Here is a 21,187-nt window from a genome sequence, read left to right as displayed (position 1 = left end):
ATCAATCAAGAACTGTTTGGACAAGTGGAAGGAAACATTATCATTATTGACCATAACACCTTCGATTTGGATGAACTCGATAAGACATACAGAGGAAGTAATTGATAAATGGTGGAATCGTGAAAGTGTTTTAGACAGATTGGAAATTAGCGGTTTAGTGATTGAATTGGACAATGACTCGGAAAGTGAAAGTGACTAAAGAAACTTTCAGGTGCATTTTATATGTGATAATGTTGTGCAATTCTGGAAATTTCTAAGACAGAGTGATTAGAGTGGAAACAAGTATGCATATAATTAATAGAATATAACTGTAGCAAACTGAGAATAAATACTAACTGTTTTGTAAATATCGTAAATGCATTAGGCAGAATTCAGTCATTTATTTTAATAAGAATGGTGTACTCAGGTAGTAGGAGAAGAAGTAAAAAATACAGTGATGTAAAGATGACTTAACAAGTAATCACATCCTCGGAGGAAACAAGAACTAAACCTTAAAAGGCAAATATGCCCTCGAATGAAAGTAAAATACATTACTTTGATATACAGTTGTAAATTAGGTGGATTAGGCCTCCAAGGTGATATCACTATATAAAAAACGCGCCTAGAACTCTACCTCCAGGGTGGTGTGGAAAAGAGTTGAATGTAAATATAATAAAACAACTCTAACTTACAAAATATTATACCTGTGTTCTTAATTATAGTTTAAAGTCCAACAACATATGCATTAGATGAACTATAAGGTTAAAATAAACTAAATATATTTTTAACATTTTTGTTCAATTATTTTATTTAGATTAGAATTTTGTTGTATTGTAAACCCAAACTGATGTAAAACTCAGATTTGATGAGGCAAAATTGCGACGTTTTGACGTCACACATTTTGATGTCGCATATACAAAAAAACCTTTGAATAGTCTATACAAGCTAGGCGAATTTACTACTAATAATTATTTTCAACGGTATTAATTTCATCGACGTCTTTAATGCCTATCATGTTGATTTTTTCTTGATGATGAGATTATTGTACAGTGACCATACTTAATGCAAAAATACTGTGTATGCGTGATCTATAAACCCGTTTAACTGGGCATCAATGAATATATTTAGCCATTCCAATGACCCTTTCCCACGGATCTATTATCTGCAACTTCGGCGGCCGCATACAAAAAGGAAAAAAAACGATGTCACCGCGCGCACCAAACAAAGACAGTAACACTTTCACTGCGGCTCCGGGTTGCATCCGATCAGCGCCACAGCCGAACAGGCAGGCCTTTATTGCCGCAAAGAATTATCGCTGGATGGCTCATTAACGATTAATGAAGAAAATAAAACGTAGACGCATCGCAGTATAATACGGAATGCGCAAACCTATTAATATCTTAATTATGTTATAAGGGTCGTGTTCATACGGATACGTTCGCCCGGATTTGATGGATTGGTTCGCTCGATAGATAGCCTTCTTTCAGCTCCGCTGGAATGTTATGGGTACGCTGTTATTACGATACATTTCGCGTCGGCATCTTTTCCTAATTCAAAATGTTCGTGTTTTATTTAATATATTGATATCGGAAGGAAATCAACATTTTGTTCAAAACCAACATGAAGGAATGTAATACTTGAAGGCGCAAACATGATAATTTTATTCATTTTTTTAAAAAAGTTGTCCACCTAAACACAACAATAAGACAGAACAATACCACGGTTTCTCTAACACGCTGAGTAACAGATTCATTGGAGGAGACAACAATGCAAAACATGTAATATGGGGATCTAAATTAATAACAACAAAAGGCAGAGAATTAGTCAAAGCAATGAAGGCACATTACTTACAGTATATCTCTACTGGTGAGCGAACATATTGGCCATCAGATAGAAATAAAACTCCCGATACCATAGAATTTTGTATTACAAAAAATATTGACACCAAAATGTGCAAAGCTGAATCATGTTTCGATCTATCATCTGATCACTCACCAGTTATTATAAAAGTGAACTCAAATTCTCAACAAAACAAAACCACCTTCTTCGCATAACACCAAAACCAATTGGCCATTATTTAAAGAGAAATTAGACATTTTAATATCTCTAAACTTAACTCTAAAAACAGAAAGAGATACAGAAATAGCAGCAAAGTATATAAAAAAATCTATACAAGAGGCCGCATGGTACGCAACATCAAAGTAACAAAAAAAATTCAAAAAAACCTCAACAACATAATCCACACATTAAAATTGATAACAAAACCTGGGATAGGATTGATAAAGATAAAGCGGAAATTTTCTCTAAATATTTAAAGACAGTATTTATAATCCGTACCGGTCTGAAATATCCGCAACAGAAGAAAATAACATAGTCAACTTTTTTAGCATTCCGCTTCAAATGGATCTGCTACATGAGAAATTTACTATTAAATAAGCAAAACAAACAATACATAAAAAAATCAATTCTAAAAAATCTCCTGGTTTTGACCTAATAACTGGAAGAATCTTAAAAGAACTGTCAGCAAAGTGCATAAAATTAATAACATTCATATTTAATACTATGCTAAGACTTAATTACCCTCCTAGCACTTGGAAAGTGGCTCAAATCATTATGATTGTTAAACCTGGAAAAAAACAGAAGACATCGCCTCATCCATAAGCCTGTTACCTGTGATCTCTAAATTATTTGTGCATTAAAATTATACATTAAGATACTTAAAATAATAGCTGAGGAGAGAAATATTATTCCAGACCATCAATTTGGCTTCCGTAATAAACACGAAACAATAGAACGAATACATAGATTAGTCAACTAAGTTAACCAAAAATTTAACGGTAAAAAATATTGCTCCGCTACATTTCTTGATATTTCTCAAGCCTTCGACAAGGTGTGGCATACTGGACTGCATGTTAAATTGAAGAAGCTTTTCCCCATAAGCACTTTTAATTGCTGACATAGTACTTCACAAACAGACATTTTATTGTCAAATAGGGTGGCGAATAGACTGACCTATACCTAATATATTCGGGTGTTCCGCAGGGCAGTGTTCTTGGCCCATTGTTTTACCTTATGTATACAGCTCACCTACCGACCTCAAGAAACACTACTGTTGCAACATATGCTGACGATACAGCGGTTTTATCACCACATGAGGATCCAATATAAGCCACAAGAAATTTCTAACTTTATCTTAACAAAGTCGAATTGTGGTTGAAAACGTAGCGTATCAAAGCAAATGAGACAAAATCTACCCATGTGATATTCACCCTTTGTAGAAGAACATGCCACTCAGTAAAATTGAATAACCATGAACTTCCGCAATCAAACAACTTTAAATATGCACATAATTGAATTCCCTATGTCCATATAGATTTCAGCACTTCTATAATAGACATTTATTACGTACTGAAAATTGTTATTTTCTTCCAATTAACCAATACATTTTCCTATAATTTCGTTGCTAAAGATGTGTGTAAATTAGTGTTGCCATGGTGATTTAAGACGAAAAATTAAAGACGAAATTAAAAGATCATTTAATTTTTTTCTAAATTGCCTACTTGAATAGCATTGGTTGGTAATAGTAGAGATAATAATAGCTTGGCCATGTTCGGACAGCAAATCATGAATAATTCCTTTCCAATTCTATCACAGGCATCTAAACATGTTAATTAAGTATTATGCATCCAGTCTCATGTAAATTACTCAAAACTGTTCTATGGTTGATGATTTGCTTTATTTTTATCTCTATAATTTTTCTATATTTAGATATAGATTCCCGTCATATATAAGTTTTACGCTCCCTAGAAGAATATGTCCATGAGTTTATATCAATAGTTGTCAACACCCGCAAGCAGACTATGTTAAATATCTTGGTATGCACCTAGTCTAACTTGGAAGAAGCCATACTCGCCAAAAGCAAACAACTTGGACTTAAACTCTACCCAATGTATAGGCTTATCGGGCGCAAATCCAAGTTATCATTAGATAAAAAGATATTATTGTATACATCTATAATCATGCCCGTTTGGTTATATAGAATCCAACTATGGGGAACCGTTAGCAAGTCTAATATACCCATCACACAACGGTTCCAAAATAAAATGTTGTGTGCCATTGTCGATGCTCCGTACTATATTTCAAACGAAGTGTTACAACGCGATATTTCTCTAGAACCAATAACCAATGTAATTCAACGTATTTGTGTGAAGTACTTCGAAAGAGTGTCAGTGCATTCCAATGTACTTGCTAATCAGCTAAATAAGTGACAGTGAAGTGAGTAAACTAAAACGTCTAACACTATCCGATCAGATTATTGGACATACATAGGCTTTAGAATAAGACTAATTAATTAAAATACTATTTTGTACTCTAAATCACTTAATGAAGTGGTTTTTTATATGTCGTGTATATATAAATACTTGTTGCCCTCTGGTCAGATTGTGGAACTACTAAGAGTAATAAAAAAAATCTAGATGCTTCAAGAAAATAACATCAAACTTTTCAACCATTGGGTAATTGGACTGATACTTAACATAGAAATATCAGGAAAGAAGACTAGCGAAACAATTCAGATATAGGTATTCTTCGGAACTACAGAAGTTACCTTAGTTTGACTTCATTGAGTAAATATCGCTAAAGAGTTATAACTTTTTTGTATAATTTTCATAAAATATATTACGAAAGTTGATAGATATCTAATCCTCTACAATCTTTATCCAAATAATTTTGATATCTTGAAATAGCCTTCAAAGCCATACAATTATTGTAATTTGTAGATTCAAATTCTTATGTTGCGCTTTCTATCTTAGTTTAGTTAAGTGCGTTTATAAATCAATTTGCTATTTCACTGTGAAATAGTAGATGTAGCGTGAAGTTATATGTTTATTGACTATGTATTTATTTTCATTTTTATAAAATTATAAATGGACAGTAACCGATCTTTCATCAAGTTACTCAACATCCATATTTTCTTTCCTCATTTTTCTCTTTCTTTGTTGTTATTCTGTGTAAATCTAACTAAAATAGATTAGATGCCTTTAATATGCCAGCCTTATTAAATTTTAATTACTGTTCAATTATTAACCGGCTTAAAAGCCGCAGTGGTTAAGGTAACAGTAAGGTTCTCCTACTATTGCGACAGTCGCTGGTTCGAATACCGCTGGGCATAGGTGTACTTTATGTCTGTTATTATAACTATAAAGGTCTCTATGTATATTCCAACGATGAATAACCATACCAGACATGCCTGTAGTCAGGCTGGATAAGACTAGATGTATTCTGAGATGATCTCTAGGTTGATCACCGCACAGTTGGTTGGTCATTTACCAGAGAAATGTATATGATATTGATAAATTCTGATACGATTGTAATATTTGATCAAACATAATATATAATAATTGTTCAATTAACTGTTTTGCCCTAAATATTAGAAAACGATATTATGATATAAATAAATAATTTCCCTCTCTTCTTATATATGAAAGTAAATTTTGAAGTAGTTTGTTTTTTGTTTTTGTTTTGCCTGGTAGTAAATGGGGTGGTCCCACCAACAAAGCTTGCTAATACAACTGAAAATCCAAGTATTTTAAAGGAATATAATATACCATAACATTAAAATTGTTTTCAAGTTTGTATATCAACATAGCTCAAAAAATCTCACAAATCAGTGAACTAAAATAGGAATCGTTTCACGATAGGAAAATAACTTGGATTTGCCTGATTTATCTTCCGTAATTTTATGGCTTTTCTTACACCTCAAAATATTATTTCGTTGGATGCATTTTGCCGAAAAATATATCAAATAAATTATATTCAGCAGAAAAATTGAACCAATTTAAAAAAAAGAGGACCTTACTTAAAATTAAAAAATAATCAAACTTATATGTCATATAATTTTATTATTATTTTGAGTTTGTTTTGTTGTTTGAGCTCGACACCGACTTCAAACTGATCAGTTGGTAGTACTTAAAACAATATTGTAAAAATATTATTTTTTAATTTTAAGTGAGTTTCTTACTTATTTTTTAAATGGGTTCAATTTTTTTGCTAAAGATATTTTATTTTCCCCTTTTTAGTGTTAGATATATTATTATTAAATTACGCGGTTATTTTATTAAGTATTACAAATACAATACAAATACAATGACAAATAGCAATAAAGAAACGATGATTAAATATAGGGAACGCCTCAAAACCTGGGGTCCACTACCCAGTCTAGGTGATGTGACAAATTTTCCAACCAAACTAGAACAAAAATTGTTACTGCCCTCGTTGAGAATCGAAGCATCGACCTCTGCGTATGAGTATAACGTTCAAACCCTTAAACCACACAAATAACTTCCAGGTTTGTTTCTACGACATCTCACATCATAAGCTCACGACTTAAAGAGAAAACTAAATGGTTTTTACACTAAATTTTTTCCGATTCTTCGTCACATCAGCTCAGCAATAATATTATAAAAAATTATTGATTATTAATTACTGATTATTTTAGATAAAAAATATATGAAAACCGTTTTCGAATAAAAAAAGAATTTTGAAAATCGGTCCATAATTGACGGAGAAATCGGCAAACATACATTAAAAAAAATATACAGCCGAACATAGAACCTCCTCCTTTTTCGAAGTCGGTTAAAAACCGATATCTTTCTTCATATATATATATATATATATATATATATATATATATATAAACCGGGTATAAACAAAATCATCAAACGGATATTATTTAATTTAAACTGTTATACATTATATTTTATGAATTAAAAATTCTTAATATAACCAATATAACAGTCACTACACGATAATTTAATAAACTTACTGATGTTTATTGCACACATAATTATGACTGAATAATAAATAAACATATTTGTCGTCTGCTATTATTATTCGTCCAGTGCACACATTTTATGTTAGATGTATTATTACGTAGATATAAGGTTGGAGAAAAATAGTTTCGGTTTTTCTTAAAATATGGGTTTCAAGTCGCATATATCCCGTAACACTTAGTGAAGTCCTACTATAGTATTTTATGTAACCTCTTAAAAAATTTGTATTACTTTTCGTGAGTCCACAATCTGCCCTATTGGCAATAAGTATCTCTTATGCCTAGATTATAGATACATGGCATGTAGAAAATTACTTCATTAAGCAATATTCTGTATAAAATGTTATCTTAATTAATTAGTCTTATTTTAAAGCTTATTCTAAAGTCTATATATGTGCAGTAATCAGATCAGGTGGTGTTAAACGTTTTGGTCTACGCACTTCACTATCACGTCGCAATTTAGCTGATTAGCGAGTACATTGGGATGCACTTGACTCTCTTTCGAAGTACTTCACACAAACAAGTTGAATTACACTCGTTATAGGTTCTAGAGGAATATCGCGTTGTATCACTTTATTTGAAATATAGTACGGAGCATCAACAATCGCAACCTTTAAAAATAAGGCTTAGATAGAAAACAAATTGATGTACATTTAACTTCTGACAAATAATGTTAGTCAGCCTTAAATAGGTATAAACTCAAAAGTAAATTGATAATTATTTTAATGGTTTAAAATTAGCGGCGGTTTGTGAAACTGAAATAGGTTGAGTTGCTGATTAATGTACACCATCACATATGCATAAAGATCAATTGCAGTAAATTATAGTATTACTGGAGATATGAAAGATGTCGCATATTATTTTAACATGTAATATGATATTCTAATTCTAGACGAACAAAAATTATCAAAACTATTTATAGTCGATTTTTATAGCAGTTTTTAATGTAGATCTTCAGGGCATTATTGTTGGCCTCTTTATAATTATTTCATATATCTTTTAGGGCGGAGTATTACTGAACAAATCGACTTACTCTAAAAAAGCTACTCTGTGAGTATGTACGAGGGTCACTATTTATATTTCGCTAATTAAAAAAAAAACAAATAGTTAAGCTGCGAATATATTTTTATTGCCATTCAAAGTACTCGCCACGATGATCTATATAATTTTGCATACGCTTAAACCAATGTTCAAATCATTTATTCCATTCCTAATGTGCTATCTTCAAAACATGATCTTTGAACGCTTCAATAGCTTCTTCGGGCGATGAAGATCGTTGACCACGCAGTTTATTCTTCACGGATGGGAACAAAAAGAAGTCATTGGGTGCCAAACCAAAGCTGTACGGCAGATGACCCATCAATTCAATGTTTTGAGTGCTCAAATAGTTTCTTATTTGAGCCGATGTGTGAGAGTTCGCATTGTCACGAAGAAGAACAATCCGGAGCCTCTTGTTTATTTTCCGTATTTCATCGAAAATTTCTGACAAACAAATTGTTGTGTACCAATTATAATTTACTGTTCTACGATCCTCTAGAGTCATTGTTGCAACATGACCAGTTTTCACAAATTTTCCTATCCTGGAACACCCATATGGTCGATTGCTGCGTACTTTCGAGATCATACGAATATATCCATGATTCGTCACCTGTCACGATTTTATACACGTCTTTGGAAGCACCGCGATTGAATTTCTTAAGCATTTCTTTTCACCAATCGACAAGAGCCTTTTTTTGAGCGATTGTCAAATTGTGTGGGATCCACCGCGAATATAACTTTCGCACAGCTAAGTGTCGTGTAAAATCGCATGTCTGCTGGTGGAGCTAATGGTTAGGTATGTGTCAATCTCACAATAGGGGACATGATGATCTTGCTTAATCATATCGCACGCAGCATCGATGTTTTCTGGCACAACAGCCGATTTTTGACAACCTTCACGAAACACGTCGGACAGCGAATTACGACCACGATTGAATTCACTAAACCAGCGATTCACGGTGGTTTTTGATGGAGCTTCATTGCCAACAGTCAAATTGATTTGATCGATGCACTCTTGTTGTGATAATCCTCTGCGAGAACCGTAAAAAAATAATCGCACCAAAATGTTCACGATTCAGTTCCATTTTTTGCCGAGACGAAACTTTCAACTAAATATAAAATAAACAAATAGCGTCCTTGCGACAAAATGTCTTGAGTACGTATGTTTAAGTATCGTAAGTCTTGTAATATTTCTTTATTTATATACTTTCTGTTACACACTTTACTCATATACTAAACTTTAATATCTACTTATTGTCATCTACTCTTGTTCATTTGCGGTTTTAAATTATATTTGATCGTAGAAAATACGAATGAAAACGAAATAAATTATGATCTGAAAGTATATTAAAACTTTCACAAGATATTTGCTGTATTATCGGGAACTTTTCATATGGTTTTTATAAAGTGTGTATATATGTTTTGAGATATTTACAAAAGATGGCACAACTAGTGAAGTTCAATTACAAATTTGCTTATATACATTCACTAATCCAATTAAAGTTAGCTAAATTAGTTAAACATTATTTTTGCATGAAATTTAAGGTTATAATTAAAATACTTATGATCTGATTTAGGTCAAATATGCGTCGTTTTGTTCAGTAGTTTGTAATTTTGAAACTAATTTTACTAAGCCTCTTTAATAGAAGTTCTTGTTCTTACCGCCAATGAAATGGGACAGTAGATTTCCACTAACATCTCTGAATACAATTTTTTTAGCAGAAAATTAGTTTCAGACGGACAAAAACAGATAGTAACTACATGATGCTAGGTCCAAATTATAATATGGACTGGTAAGAACTGTCCAGCCACCCTCACTTTCCAGTGTTGTTTTGATGAAACATATTTTCTGTCTTAGTGAACACAATTTACTGCTTCTTGATGATTGGCCTGTTATTTTGACTTGTTTCGCTATTTGCTATATTATTTGTTCTGTTCTGTTTTTTTCTTGTTTAACTCGTCTTTAGTCGTTGGCTTTCTCCAAATAGTTCGAAGCTCTTGGAAAATAGAAACAATGCTTATGATGGCAGGATTTACATATTTCCACGATTTTATATACATTTTTGACAATTACTATTCAGAGCCTGATACATCTTTGACATCGAAATTACTAGAATGAAATTGACGACACCAAAACTATACTGAATTAATATTAATTGTTATAGTATAGGAATCATAAACATTATAAACTTCTTCATTGAAGAAAAACTGTTAAATATAACAGGTCTTTTGTTATTGTGAAAAAAAAGGATAAAAAGGAATTTCGAGTGTTGATAATATATTGCGTTTTGAAGGGAAAACATATAGTTGAAACAAAAACGTGGCATGATGCCGAGTTTCCGGACACTTCTCAAGGAAAATCAACCATCAAGAATTGATATGCTAAGCTTAGGCGTGGTGAAACGAGCACCGAAGACGGTAAACGTAGTGGACGCCCAAAAGAGGTTGTTACTGACGAAAACATTTAGATAATCTACAAAATAATTTTGAATGACCGTAAATTGAAATTCAATGAAATAGCAGACAGTCTAAAGATATCAACTGAACCTATACATCATATCATTCACGAATATTTGTGTATGAGAAAGCTCCGTGCAAAGTGGGTGCCGCGCGAGCTCACTTTTGACCAAAAACAACGACGAGTTGATAATTCGGAGCAGTGTTTGAAGATGATCAAGCGTAATAAACCCGAGTTTTTGCGTCGATACGTGACAATGGATGAAAAATGGCTCCATCATTTGACATTTGGCGAAGTCCAATCGACAGTCATCCGAGTGGACTGCACACGATGGACACACTCCAAAGCGCGAAAAAACGCAACAGACGGCTGGCAAGTTTATGGCGTCTTGAAAATGGAAGGACCGTCAACAGCGACTGTTACATAGCATTAATGGACCGTTTGAATTACGAAATCGCCGAAAAACGACCGCATTTGAAGAAAAAGAAAGTGCCGCTTCACAAAGAAAATGCACCGTGTCACAAGTCAGGGAAAACGATAGCAAAAATCCATCCATCGACCGTATTCTCCAGATCTGGGACCCAGCGACTATTTTCTGTTCTCAGATCTCAAAATAATGCTCGCTGAGGAATTTTGAAGCAAAGGACAAATCGTACTACAAAAATGGTATCGAAAAGTAGGAGGGTCGCTATAATGAGTGTATCACCCTTAAAGGGAATTATATTGAATTAAAAAAAATTAATTTTGCCAAAAAACATGTTTTACTATGGTAGGCCGGTAGACATTTCAATTGAACTGTTATATACAAAATATACAAAGCGTTAGTTTTCTAATGCCATCTAGTGAAAAATTATTGGACCTTTACAGGGCTATATATAATTTAATACATCCATCTATTGGAAAAATAATGTAATTTTGTTTTAATAACTGTTGATTGCTGGAGCTAATGTAATAACTGTTGATATTTGCTTATAAGTGTTAGTTTTGGATTATTAAAAAATATTCCCTCAATTTTTGTGTCCAATCATCAGCATTTATCTTTGTATAATGTAAATCGTGGAGGCCGTTTAACAATTGAAATTCACCGTTGACAGTGATCCTGAAATATTTGTGTCCTTATGAACGAAAACCGCGCTTCTATTGCAGTTTATGTTTTATATCAATCTATATGGAAATATGATGTTATCGAGTGTCGAACTGGCGGTTACATAAATATACATTTTAGTATATTGCTATTCTAGTCACACCACATGTTCATTATTTCTGTACCTTCGCGCTTTATGTAATGTCGTATCTTTATCTATTGGATATATGATATTTGTTTATAAGTGTTAAATTTTGGATTATTAAAAATATTCTCTCAATTTTTGTGTCCAATCATCAGCATTTATCTTTGTATAATGTAAATCGTGGAGGCCGTTTAACAATTGAAATTCACCGTTGACAGTGATCCTGAAATATCTGTGTCCTTATGAACGAAAATCGCGTTTCTATTGCAGTTTATGTTTTATATCAATCTATATGGAAATATGATGTTATCGAGTGTCGAACTGGCGGTTACATAAATATACATTTTAGTATATTGCTATTCTAGTCACACCGCATGTTCATTATTTCTATACCTTCGCGCTTTATTTAATGTCGTATTTCTATCTATTGGATATATGAATTACGGATAAAATTATTAGGATATTCATTTAAAAGTTATTTCGTTTTGGAGACTATTATTCTACTGGAATCAAAAAAGATTAAGATGCCAAAATAGTGGAATATTTATAGAATTCGTCGGGTTAAACTCTCTACAAGACCTATTATTTGTTGTCCGTCTGTAGTGATCAAGAAGTCAGAATATCAATAAATTAAGATGTGACCGAATGTTGATTTGTTAAATTAATTTGATATCCGAAACAGTGTTCGCCAAGTAGGTGGCATCTCTTTACTGCTTGTGAAGCTTGTATTGTGCTTGTATAACAATATCTGCGTCACGTCATATTTTAAACAACATTGAATCATTTATTCAATTTGAAGTATTAGGTTAAACTAAATATAACTCTCCTTCATATGCAGTTAATTTGTAGCAAGGTGATGAACACACTGAATTAAATTGACTATATTAAGAATAGTGCTGGGAACTATCGACTCAAATGGACTGTCGACTGTTTAGTATTGACTACTTTTTACTATCGACTGTTTCAGTTACTATTGTTGGTTCGACTGATTTTGTTACTATTTACTATCGTCTGTTTCCGTCGTGTACTTTTACTTACTATTTTTGGTTCTACTAGTTTCATTCGACTGATTTTTAATGTTCTGGCTCATTTGTCCTTGCCGCGACGTTGACAAAAATGTACCCAATTTATGCTTACATGGATTTATATGTATTATATATAGTTTTATGATTTTTTTGGTAGCTTGCTTGGAAATAACAATATATTGTATACTAACATAGCAGCATTTTGGAACGATATTTTATACGATATCAAGATTGTTAATGTAATAGGGTAAAAGGATTAAAATTGTGAATGATAAATAGTAAAATTCTTTTGACTCTTTTTATGGCAATAATAGGAACTATTTCGATTACTCTCTCGATTTTTGTTAAAAAATATTTCGGTTCAATAATAAATAAAACATTTACTTTATTTAAAAAAGCTCTAGTAGTTATTGTGCGATCATTTTTAATTATGTTATGAATTAGTTTTTTTTCTATGATTAGGTTATTATGTTTAATTTTTATTTAATAATTATGGTTATTGAACAACTTTAGTTTTTAGGTTTCGTTTAAGTTCTATTTTTTATAGAGAGTATATTATATAGAGTATATTATTTGAAAATAGCAATTAACATATTAAAATACCATTATTTTATGTAGAGAAATGTGAAAGCGTTGAATATAGCTGTTAGATCAGGTTTTTAACAGTTGTTTGCGCAAATACTTCGCATTTTTGCAAACAAATAGAAACCATAATACATGCAAGCGCTTTAAATATACCGATCTACTAGATGTACGCGATAGAAAAAAAGTGTGCAGACTGAAACGTTCACTAGCAACTGATTTGATTAATCGGCAGAAGAGATTTTAAAGTAAGATTTCACAGAGAAAATTGATATAAAATGACTTAGCTTCGCAATACTTAGAACGCCCATATTTTCGTTAACCCTCAAGCGATTGTGCGACGTCGATTAGACCGCAATCAATATATTTTCGCTGATAATAATAATAATTCTCGTGCCATGCATATCATGTCCTAAGTAGCATGTCATGATTTCACTACCTACCAAAGAAACAGTTTACCTTTACTTCCGGCGCCCTCTTTCCCCACAGCGCGCAACTGTTTCAGTCACGGCGCAGGCCTCGAAAGGGTACCACGCACCTATCGTCTAAAGGGTTACGCACGAAGCCCAACGCTTTTTTTAAAATATCATAAAGTATTGTCAAATTAAGCGTTTTATTTATAAAATCAGTCTTCAAAGGTTAAGTGTCCGACTACATAGCTTCATGTTTCCTCAGTCTTCTGAAGAATGAAATAGTCCGGATTTAGATTAGGATTTGCAGAAATATCTTCGTATTTTACAGGACGTAATAAGGTAACAAAGTGGAAAAGGTCTAACAACAATAGAGTAAGACACCATGTTCAAAATCTTCTCACAGAAGTTTCGGTTACTTGTAGAAATGGTGTAGAGGTTACTACGATTCTTCAAGCTTGGAATTTGTTTATTACTGAGAATATTATTTAAAAAATTCCCGGACCGTCCCCGGCCTAGCATAGTAAAACACATTTTTTGGCAAATTTTTTTTTTAATTCAACATAATTCCCTTCAAGGGTGATACACGGATTATAGCGATCCTCCAACTTTTCGATACAATTTTTGTAGTACGATTTGTTCTTTGCTTCAAAATAGGTCTCTTCACTCATGAAAATGTCTTCCCAGCGAGCATTCTTTTGAGATCTGAGAACAGGAAATAGTCGCTGGAGGCCAGATCTGGGGAATACGGTGGATGAGGAACCAATTCAAAACACAATTAATGGATGTTTGGCCGTGCATTGTCTTGGTGAAGCAGCACTTTCTTTTTCTTCAAATGCGGCCGTTTTTCGGTGATTTTGTCCTTGAAACGGTTCGATAACGCTATATAATAGTCGCTGTTGATGGTCTGTCCTTTTACAAGGTAGTCAATGAAAATTATTCCATGCGCATCCCAAAATACGGACGCCATAACCTTGCCAGCCGACTGTTGCGTTTTCCCGCGCTTTGGAGCGAGTTCAGCGTGTGCAGTCCACTCGGATGACTGTCGACTGGACTTCGGAGTGGAATGATGAAGCCATGTTTTATCCATTGTCTCATATCGACGCAAAAACTCATAGTGTAATCTTGAGTTATCAATAGGATAGAAAGGAATATTGTAATCAACGGAGTAATTAGTAACTGAGTAATCAAGAGTTTAGTAACGCAGCCGTGTATTATTTACAAGGTTTAACATAGCGACAGAATTAACAGTAGAATAAGAAGAAATATTCAAAATAATGGATAAAAGTTTAGAAGCTCAGCTACGTGTAATTTACAAAGAACAGGGGTGCCTTATAAAACTAGATATATCGAGTCCAACAGAGTTGCAGGTTGGATAAAACATACTCTGAAAACAATGAAGAAGAGTTTTTAATTTGCAAGGACCAGAGAAATATTGAAAACTATAAACATGAAGTCCACCAGTGTTACAGGTAAGATAAAAAGGCACTGAAACCAATAGAGAATAGTTTAGTTGCAAAATATTAGAATTTTGATATAAATATCAATTCAACAAAACAGGAAGATAAAGCAAATGATATTGAAACATAACAGGGGATTTAATGGAAAATCTTTATGAATTATATCAGAAGTAGAGTGCTTTCTTGAAATGGAAATAGAGGAGATAGAAGTGATTAAAAATTCATCAAAAACACATAATTTAAGGACTGCTTAAGGAAATCAACGTACAAGGTTGTTACAGCGATTGGAATTAATATTAACATCAGCAAAAGTGGAGAAATGATTTAAAGTGTACTATATAGAAGATTAAAATGCAGCTTTTCGATTTAGATAGACCAACAAAAGGCGCTTGGAAAGGTGTAAAAAGAGTATTACGATACCTCAGTGGTACGAAAGATTGATTAACATTGAGATTGTTATATAAAGTAAGGCAATAGTGCAATCACCTCCCCATGAAGGAGCAAGTTACGAATACTGGGGTGGTGACCAACTATTTTGATACCTCAGCGGTATCAAAAAACCATGAATATAAAGCGATAGTGAACTTGAAGGAGCAGGTTATGAAGACTGGGACGGTAACGAACTAGAGAAAATTTTAATGTATTTATACCATTTTATAAAGGCAACACAGTGGCATGGAATAAATTGATATATAATATATATACATATATATATATATATATATATATATATATATATATATATATATATATATATATAAACGTATATATATATTTTTAAATAGTAATTTAAATGGATTTTTGTATTCTTTGTTTATAATGTTAATCAGGTTAAGTACATTTAAATTGAGATGGAGTGTTAAATATATGATTTTTATCGATATAAGAGCCAGTGTAAAAAAGAATAACAACTAGTAGAGGGCGCTGTAATTTGTATCGAGTCTGTTCAAAAATGTATAAAAGAACATAGATGTAAATAAAGTTTCTCTTTTGTTCCAAAGCCATAAGTGGTGTTATTAATTTCGTCTCTTCCCTAATCATAAGTGATTCGCAACAGCCGTTACAAATAATCTCGCGCCCGCTGAAGTTTAATACAGTCCTGAACTCACCAAAAAACTCAACGTTAATTTTTACTTCATTACTTTGTATCAATTTAATCTGAAATTAAACCAGAATCCATCAAATCACAGTTTGAAACATGTGTTTTCTTTTCGGTGTGGTGAAATAATAAAAACACTTGTTAATGGGCCGTAGAATATAGAAAAAAAAACGTTTACATATTCCACAGGAATATAAGATACGTGCTGTAAGGTCGGTGCGTTCCATATAAACAACGGCGTTAAGTTATGAATGGAGCGGCTCATATGGCACTTAATCCGCCTCTTGCCTCACTCTGGCATCTATTTTATTACGATTTCCCTACGTTCGGTTGCCCACGCATCTACGCGGATGAGCGGCACTCTTTTTTAACGACGTGCTAATCGTTACCGACTTTTTACCGACGGCCATTTTATTACCCGAAACGAAAGTGGAAATTTAGTTTCGTGAGAGAGCTATTTTGATAAATCAGAAGGGCGTTTCCGTCGCCCATTGATTGCTCATTAATCTGCGTCAGTTCCTGGTTAGGTTTGATACTTTTTAAATCTATTTTACGGGCTCAGATTGTGTTTTCTAGGATAACGGTTGGGGAAAAAGTATTTTTGTTTTTTTTTTGATGACGTAAACATTCAATAATGATTACATTGCCTTAATGTAAAAAAATCGTATCATAGCAGCGTGAGTCCGATTTCACAATTTCTGGCCCAAAATCTGTAACTCTTATTATCAAACGAATGTTCCTGGAAACATTTTCAGCCACATTGGAATCTTTTAGGGGGGTGGGGGGGTAGTTTTGTAAAGCACAGACAACCACATGTGACCCTGGATGTTTTCCTATTTACTAAAAAGTGGGTTACACTAATTAGATATACTTTCATAATATACACAGAAACACTGATTTATCATAAAATAAATCTAATTTTTAGAAAAATCTGAGGTGACATGCCTAAATAAAATCAACAAAAGGGGGCAAAACCACTTATAAAATTATTTTGCCGTAAGATACGTAAAACTTTGAGTTACATTTCTGTAAAATAAGCTGGAAATATTGTTTCACTTCAAGTACAAATTAAAATTTTACTTTCTTTGAAGTGATTCAGCACGTTTTCTGTAGTAAGACGACAGTAAAGACATTCGTGAAAAAAAGTAATATAAGTTACACACACAAACAACAAAACTAAAGTATTAGAAACAAAAACTAGAATAAACATAATTTTGACACTAATATACACTATGTATAATATACACATTTTTTATCGATTTATCCTACTTTACTTCAAATTTACCTGAATGCTGTAAAATTATATGGATTATGTACTTCTCTTTTGTAAGTTTTCTTAAGGGCTCTGATAAAGATTGTATTTTGGTAGATATTAGCATTTGGTCGTTCAGTATCCAAAATCCTTTTCCATATATATAATAGTTTTCCAACGGTTAACCTAGCATTCTTCTTTACGGTATTTGTTTTCGAGAGATTATTCAGAGATTCTATTACCATATTTGTGTTGATTTCAACATTTTTTTCAGAAGCAATGGACACACATTTTTTATTCTGTCTTCATCTTATAAGTAATACCTGCAAAGAGAATATAATCATAAAGTAATTCTTCATAAAGGAGTAGTAGCATGTCAATAGAAGTAATTTTAAAATTATGCTTCATTCCTATGTAAATTAAACTTCACCAGCTCCTGTAATTTTGTAAAATACACATTCACCAGCTGAATAAATATGGTTTCGTCTGTTTCAATATTATACTTTTGTGCTCTAAATTCTAGATTTTTTATTTTTCTTTTGACTCGAATATTCTTTATAATATTTTCTCATTTATTCTTTCATTTGTGATCTCAGTTCTAGATTTTTTATTTTCCTTTTGCCTTGAATGTTCTTTATAATATGCCATGAACATAAGAGACTGTGGGCCAGATTCAAATAACTTTTATCTAGCTTAGATTACAATTTAACTTAACGTTCTTGTTATGCTGCTTAACAAACTTTTGTAAACATAAAATTAACCTAAAATGTATTTCCTAACCATAACTCTCGTAAAAAACAAATGCCAGGCTGTGATATCTGAAAAGCTAGTTTAAAATAAAGGTACATGAGTAGTTCTGGTCAGACTGCACGCAAGCTAATGTGCTTTTACTGTCGTCTACTACCATATAGTAAGTATTTTCTACACATTTAAACGCTAAAATGAGATACCCTAAATAATATCCTGCATATCGCACTTTTCAATCACAATATCACAAAGTCGATTAACTTCGACACTTCACCTTCAGGACCTTCGACCTGAAAAGGACTATTATAGTGAACCGTTCGAGTAATGATTATTTCAATAGGTTGGATATTCAACCATGCATTATGACCATTTTTGAAGGAATTATAATTACAATTTAGCGTTTTGAAAACACACATTTTACAAAGAACCTATAAAACATTTGGAGGTGGAGAGAAATATTTTTCCTGCAACTAAAAATAATTATTGCTCTATAATTATTTTAAAGTCTCCTTTTTGCCAACGGGGGTTTATCTGGACTGCACCTATAGTTTAACGTGGCCTCCAAACCACACGCCTCGGCATTAAGCCTACCGATTTGCGAGTAACCAACTTAGGGATCAGAAGACAGCCGGTCTTATCCAGCCTGGTTATTAGCGTGACTGGGATTCCTTGATGGATTTTCTACTGTTTCCTATAAAGAAATTTACAATTACAGTCATAAACATACGTACATCCCTGCCCCAGCAGGATTCGAACGCGCGACTATCGCAACAGTAGGAGGGACCGTCTTGTCGCCTTGACCACTGCACCAAAAATTTGTTGTATATGTTTTGTTATATAGTAAATAACTGCCGAATCTTTACATATGATTACTCCAAACTTTGAGGATGATGATATTGAGTTGGAGTTGCTAAAGCAACAGTCAGGAAAGGGGTCCTTTTTTAATTAATAATTACATTTTATTAAAATACTTTCAATATTTGAACACAATTGCAATATTAATTAATAATTAAAGCACATTTATATAATTGATATTACTAACTATTATTACAATATAGATTTTTAATCTCTTTCCTACCTAAAATATAAATAATTTATATAAAATATAAATGATGTTAAAATATACATATTCATATACATAATTATATGAAAATGATTATCAAATGAGTTTTTTTTTGAGAATAGTATCACCAAGTATAGCTTATTGATAAATATTAATGATATTCATAAATATTAGTATATTAGTAAATATATCATAAATATTTGTAATATTTTCATGAATAAATAAAATTTATATAACCTCTTATTTGCGTTGGCTTATCTAGTATTAATCTCTTTATTCGACTGAGTCTTGTTCACTTTCCGCGCGCTATCTCAAAATAATATATTTTAAAACAAATGAAATAAGTATTTTATACAACAGCTACAATTACAATTTCATGCATAAAAAGTCAGATCTTAAAAAATGATCCTTTGACTTTTACACATCATTTAGAATGTTGAAACAAAATTTCAAGCAAATTAATTTCAACAACATAATTATTTAGTATTTATAATTTATAGATGACAACAGAAATTACTTATATTAGAGACATAATGACATGTAGGTTAGCAGATTTTTTACGACAATCTACATCGCAAAAAATACTGAAACACAATGAGTGACTTTAACAAGAAATATATATATATATATATATATATATATATATATATATATATATATATATATATATATGTAAATAATTTTTTTTTAATTAAAATACCAAACTTTCTTTTTCTCATACAAAATTATGTCTAGAAAAAAAACTAGGTAATTTATATTGCAAAATTAGAAAGTTTTTCGTCTAAATGCACTTAGATCTCCCCAAGGGTCCTCTGTCTCTTTGTTTAAAAGCTGAAGGTGTTACTGAATATAGCCATTAAAAAACTTGAAGAGAAAGCAGCAAGCATAGTTTCTATATATTCAATAACTTAGGGGTTTATTTTAATGACCTATTTCTTGTTAAATTCATTCATTGTGTGTCAGGTATTTTTTGTATGGTAGACTTGACCTTTAATTCATCGTTTTAATCAGCCAGTGTATTTTAAACTAAGTCCGATTTATTTTTTAAACTATAAAAAGCAGTATGGAATTGATTTAATTGAATTCCGAATAAATGGTATAGAGATATCTTGATTAACATATTGAGCTTGATCTCCACATAATTGTTTATTGATTCACGATTGTTTCAATTAAAAAAATTAAGGCATTTAAAAATCAAGACGATCTAGATATTATTTTATAATAAATGTAGCATATAATATTTAGGTTCTTTAGGTTAGATAATTAAACAGACTAAAAGTGTAAAATTTCGATAGCCTATATCTCGGAAACTATAAGAGATAATGCAATTTGGTAAACGGCAGCGTAATTAGCATGCCGAATTTTACTCGGAATGTGAAATGGAATGAAATCCGTAATTCATGAGATCATTTTACAATTTTGGCCTATATTCAAGCTTCAGAAGCATAACAGTCTAGCCCATCCGTTTAAAATAATAACAATAATCTCAAAACTAGTCCAGTCACAATAATGACTAAATGTGGAATAACTGATGTTTTCTAATCACTCCATTACTTATTAGTTAATAGTTCTGTAGAAGGTATTTAAACCCTTTCCATATAACTATGGGTTACTGCTAGCTGTTTTTAGATCTTTGTACGAATTTTGTTTCATTGCTTCAATTGACTTAAAAGCAACCACCTTAGAGAGGAAAAATTACTAATTTTAAAAAACTAATTTATGAAATTGATTTTTAAAATCAATTTGAAATTTGAAAAAAAATTTCGTTTGAAATAGTCAAATTTTAAATTCGCGCTAAACCGCTCCAAATCTGGGCCTGACGTGGTTGTTTCGGTCGCACTGAACGGTTTGTATGGGTACATGCCTTATTTATATGTTATTCTAATAATTGTGTGTTATAATTAGACAGTCTATCGTGTATCGATGGTGTCCGACCGCCTAATGTAATTATACATGGGTAAAAACCTTAAACAATTTTGCAAGGCGGGATCCAGCCAGTATAGTTTTGACATCAGC

The sequence above is a fragment of the Rhynchophorus ferrugineus genome, unplaced genomic scaffold (genome assembly GCF_030347505.1).
Source record: "Rhynchophorus ferrugineus isolate W39M unplaced genomic scaffold, kcgeb_rfMv2 rfM7, whole genome shotgun sequence".
Classification (NCBI taxonomy): domain Eukaryota; kingdom Metazoa; phylum Arthropoda; class Insecta; order Coleoptera; family Curculionidae; genus Rhynchophorus; species Rhynchophorus ferrugineus.
Note: the sequence above shows the minus strand (reverse complement) of the source record.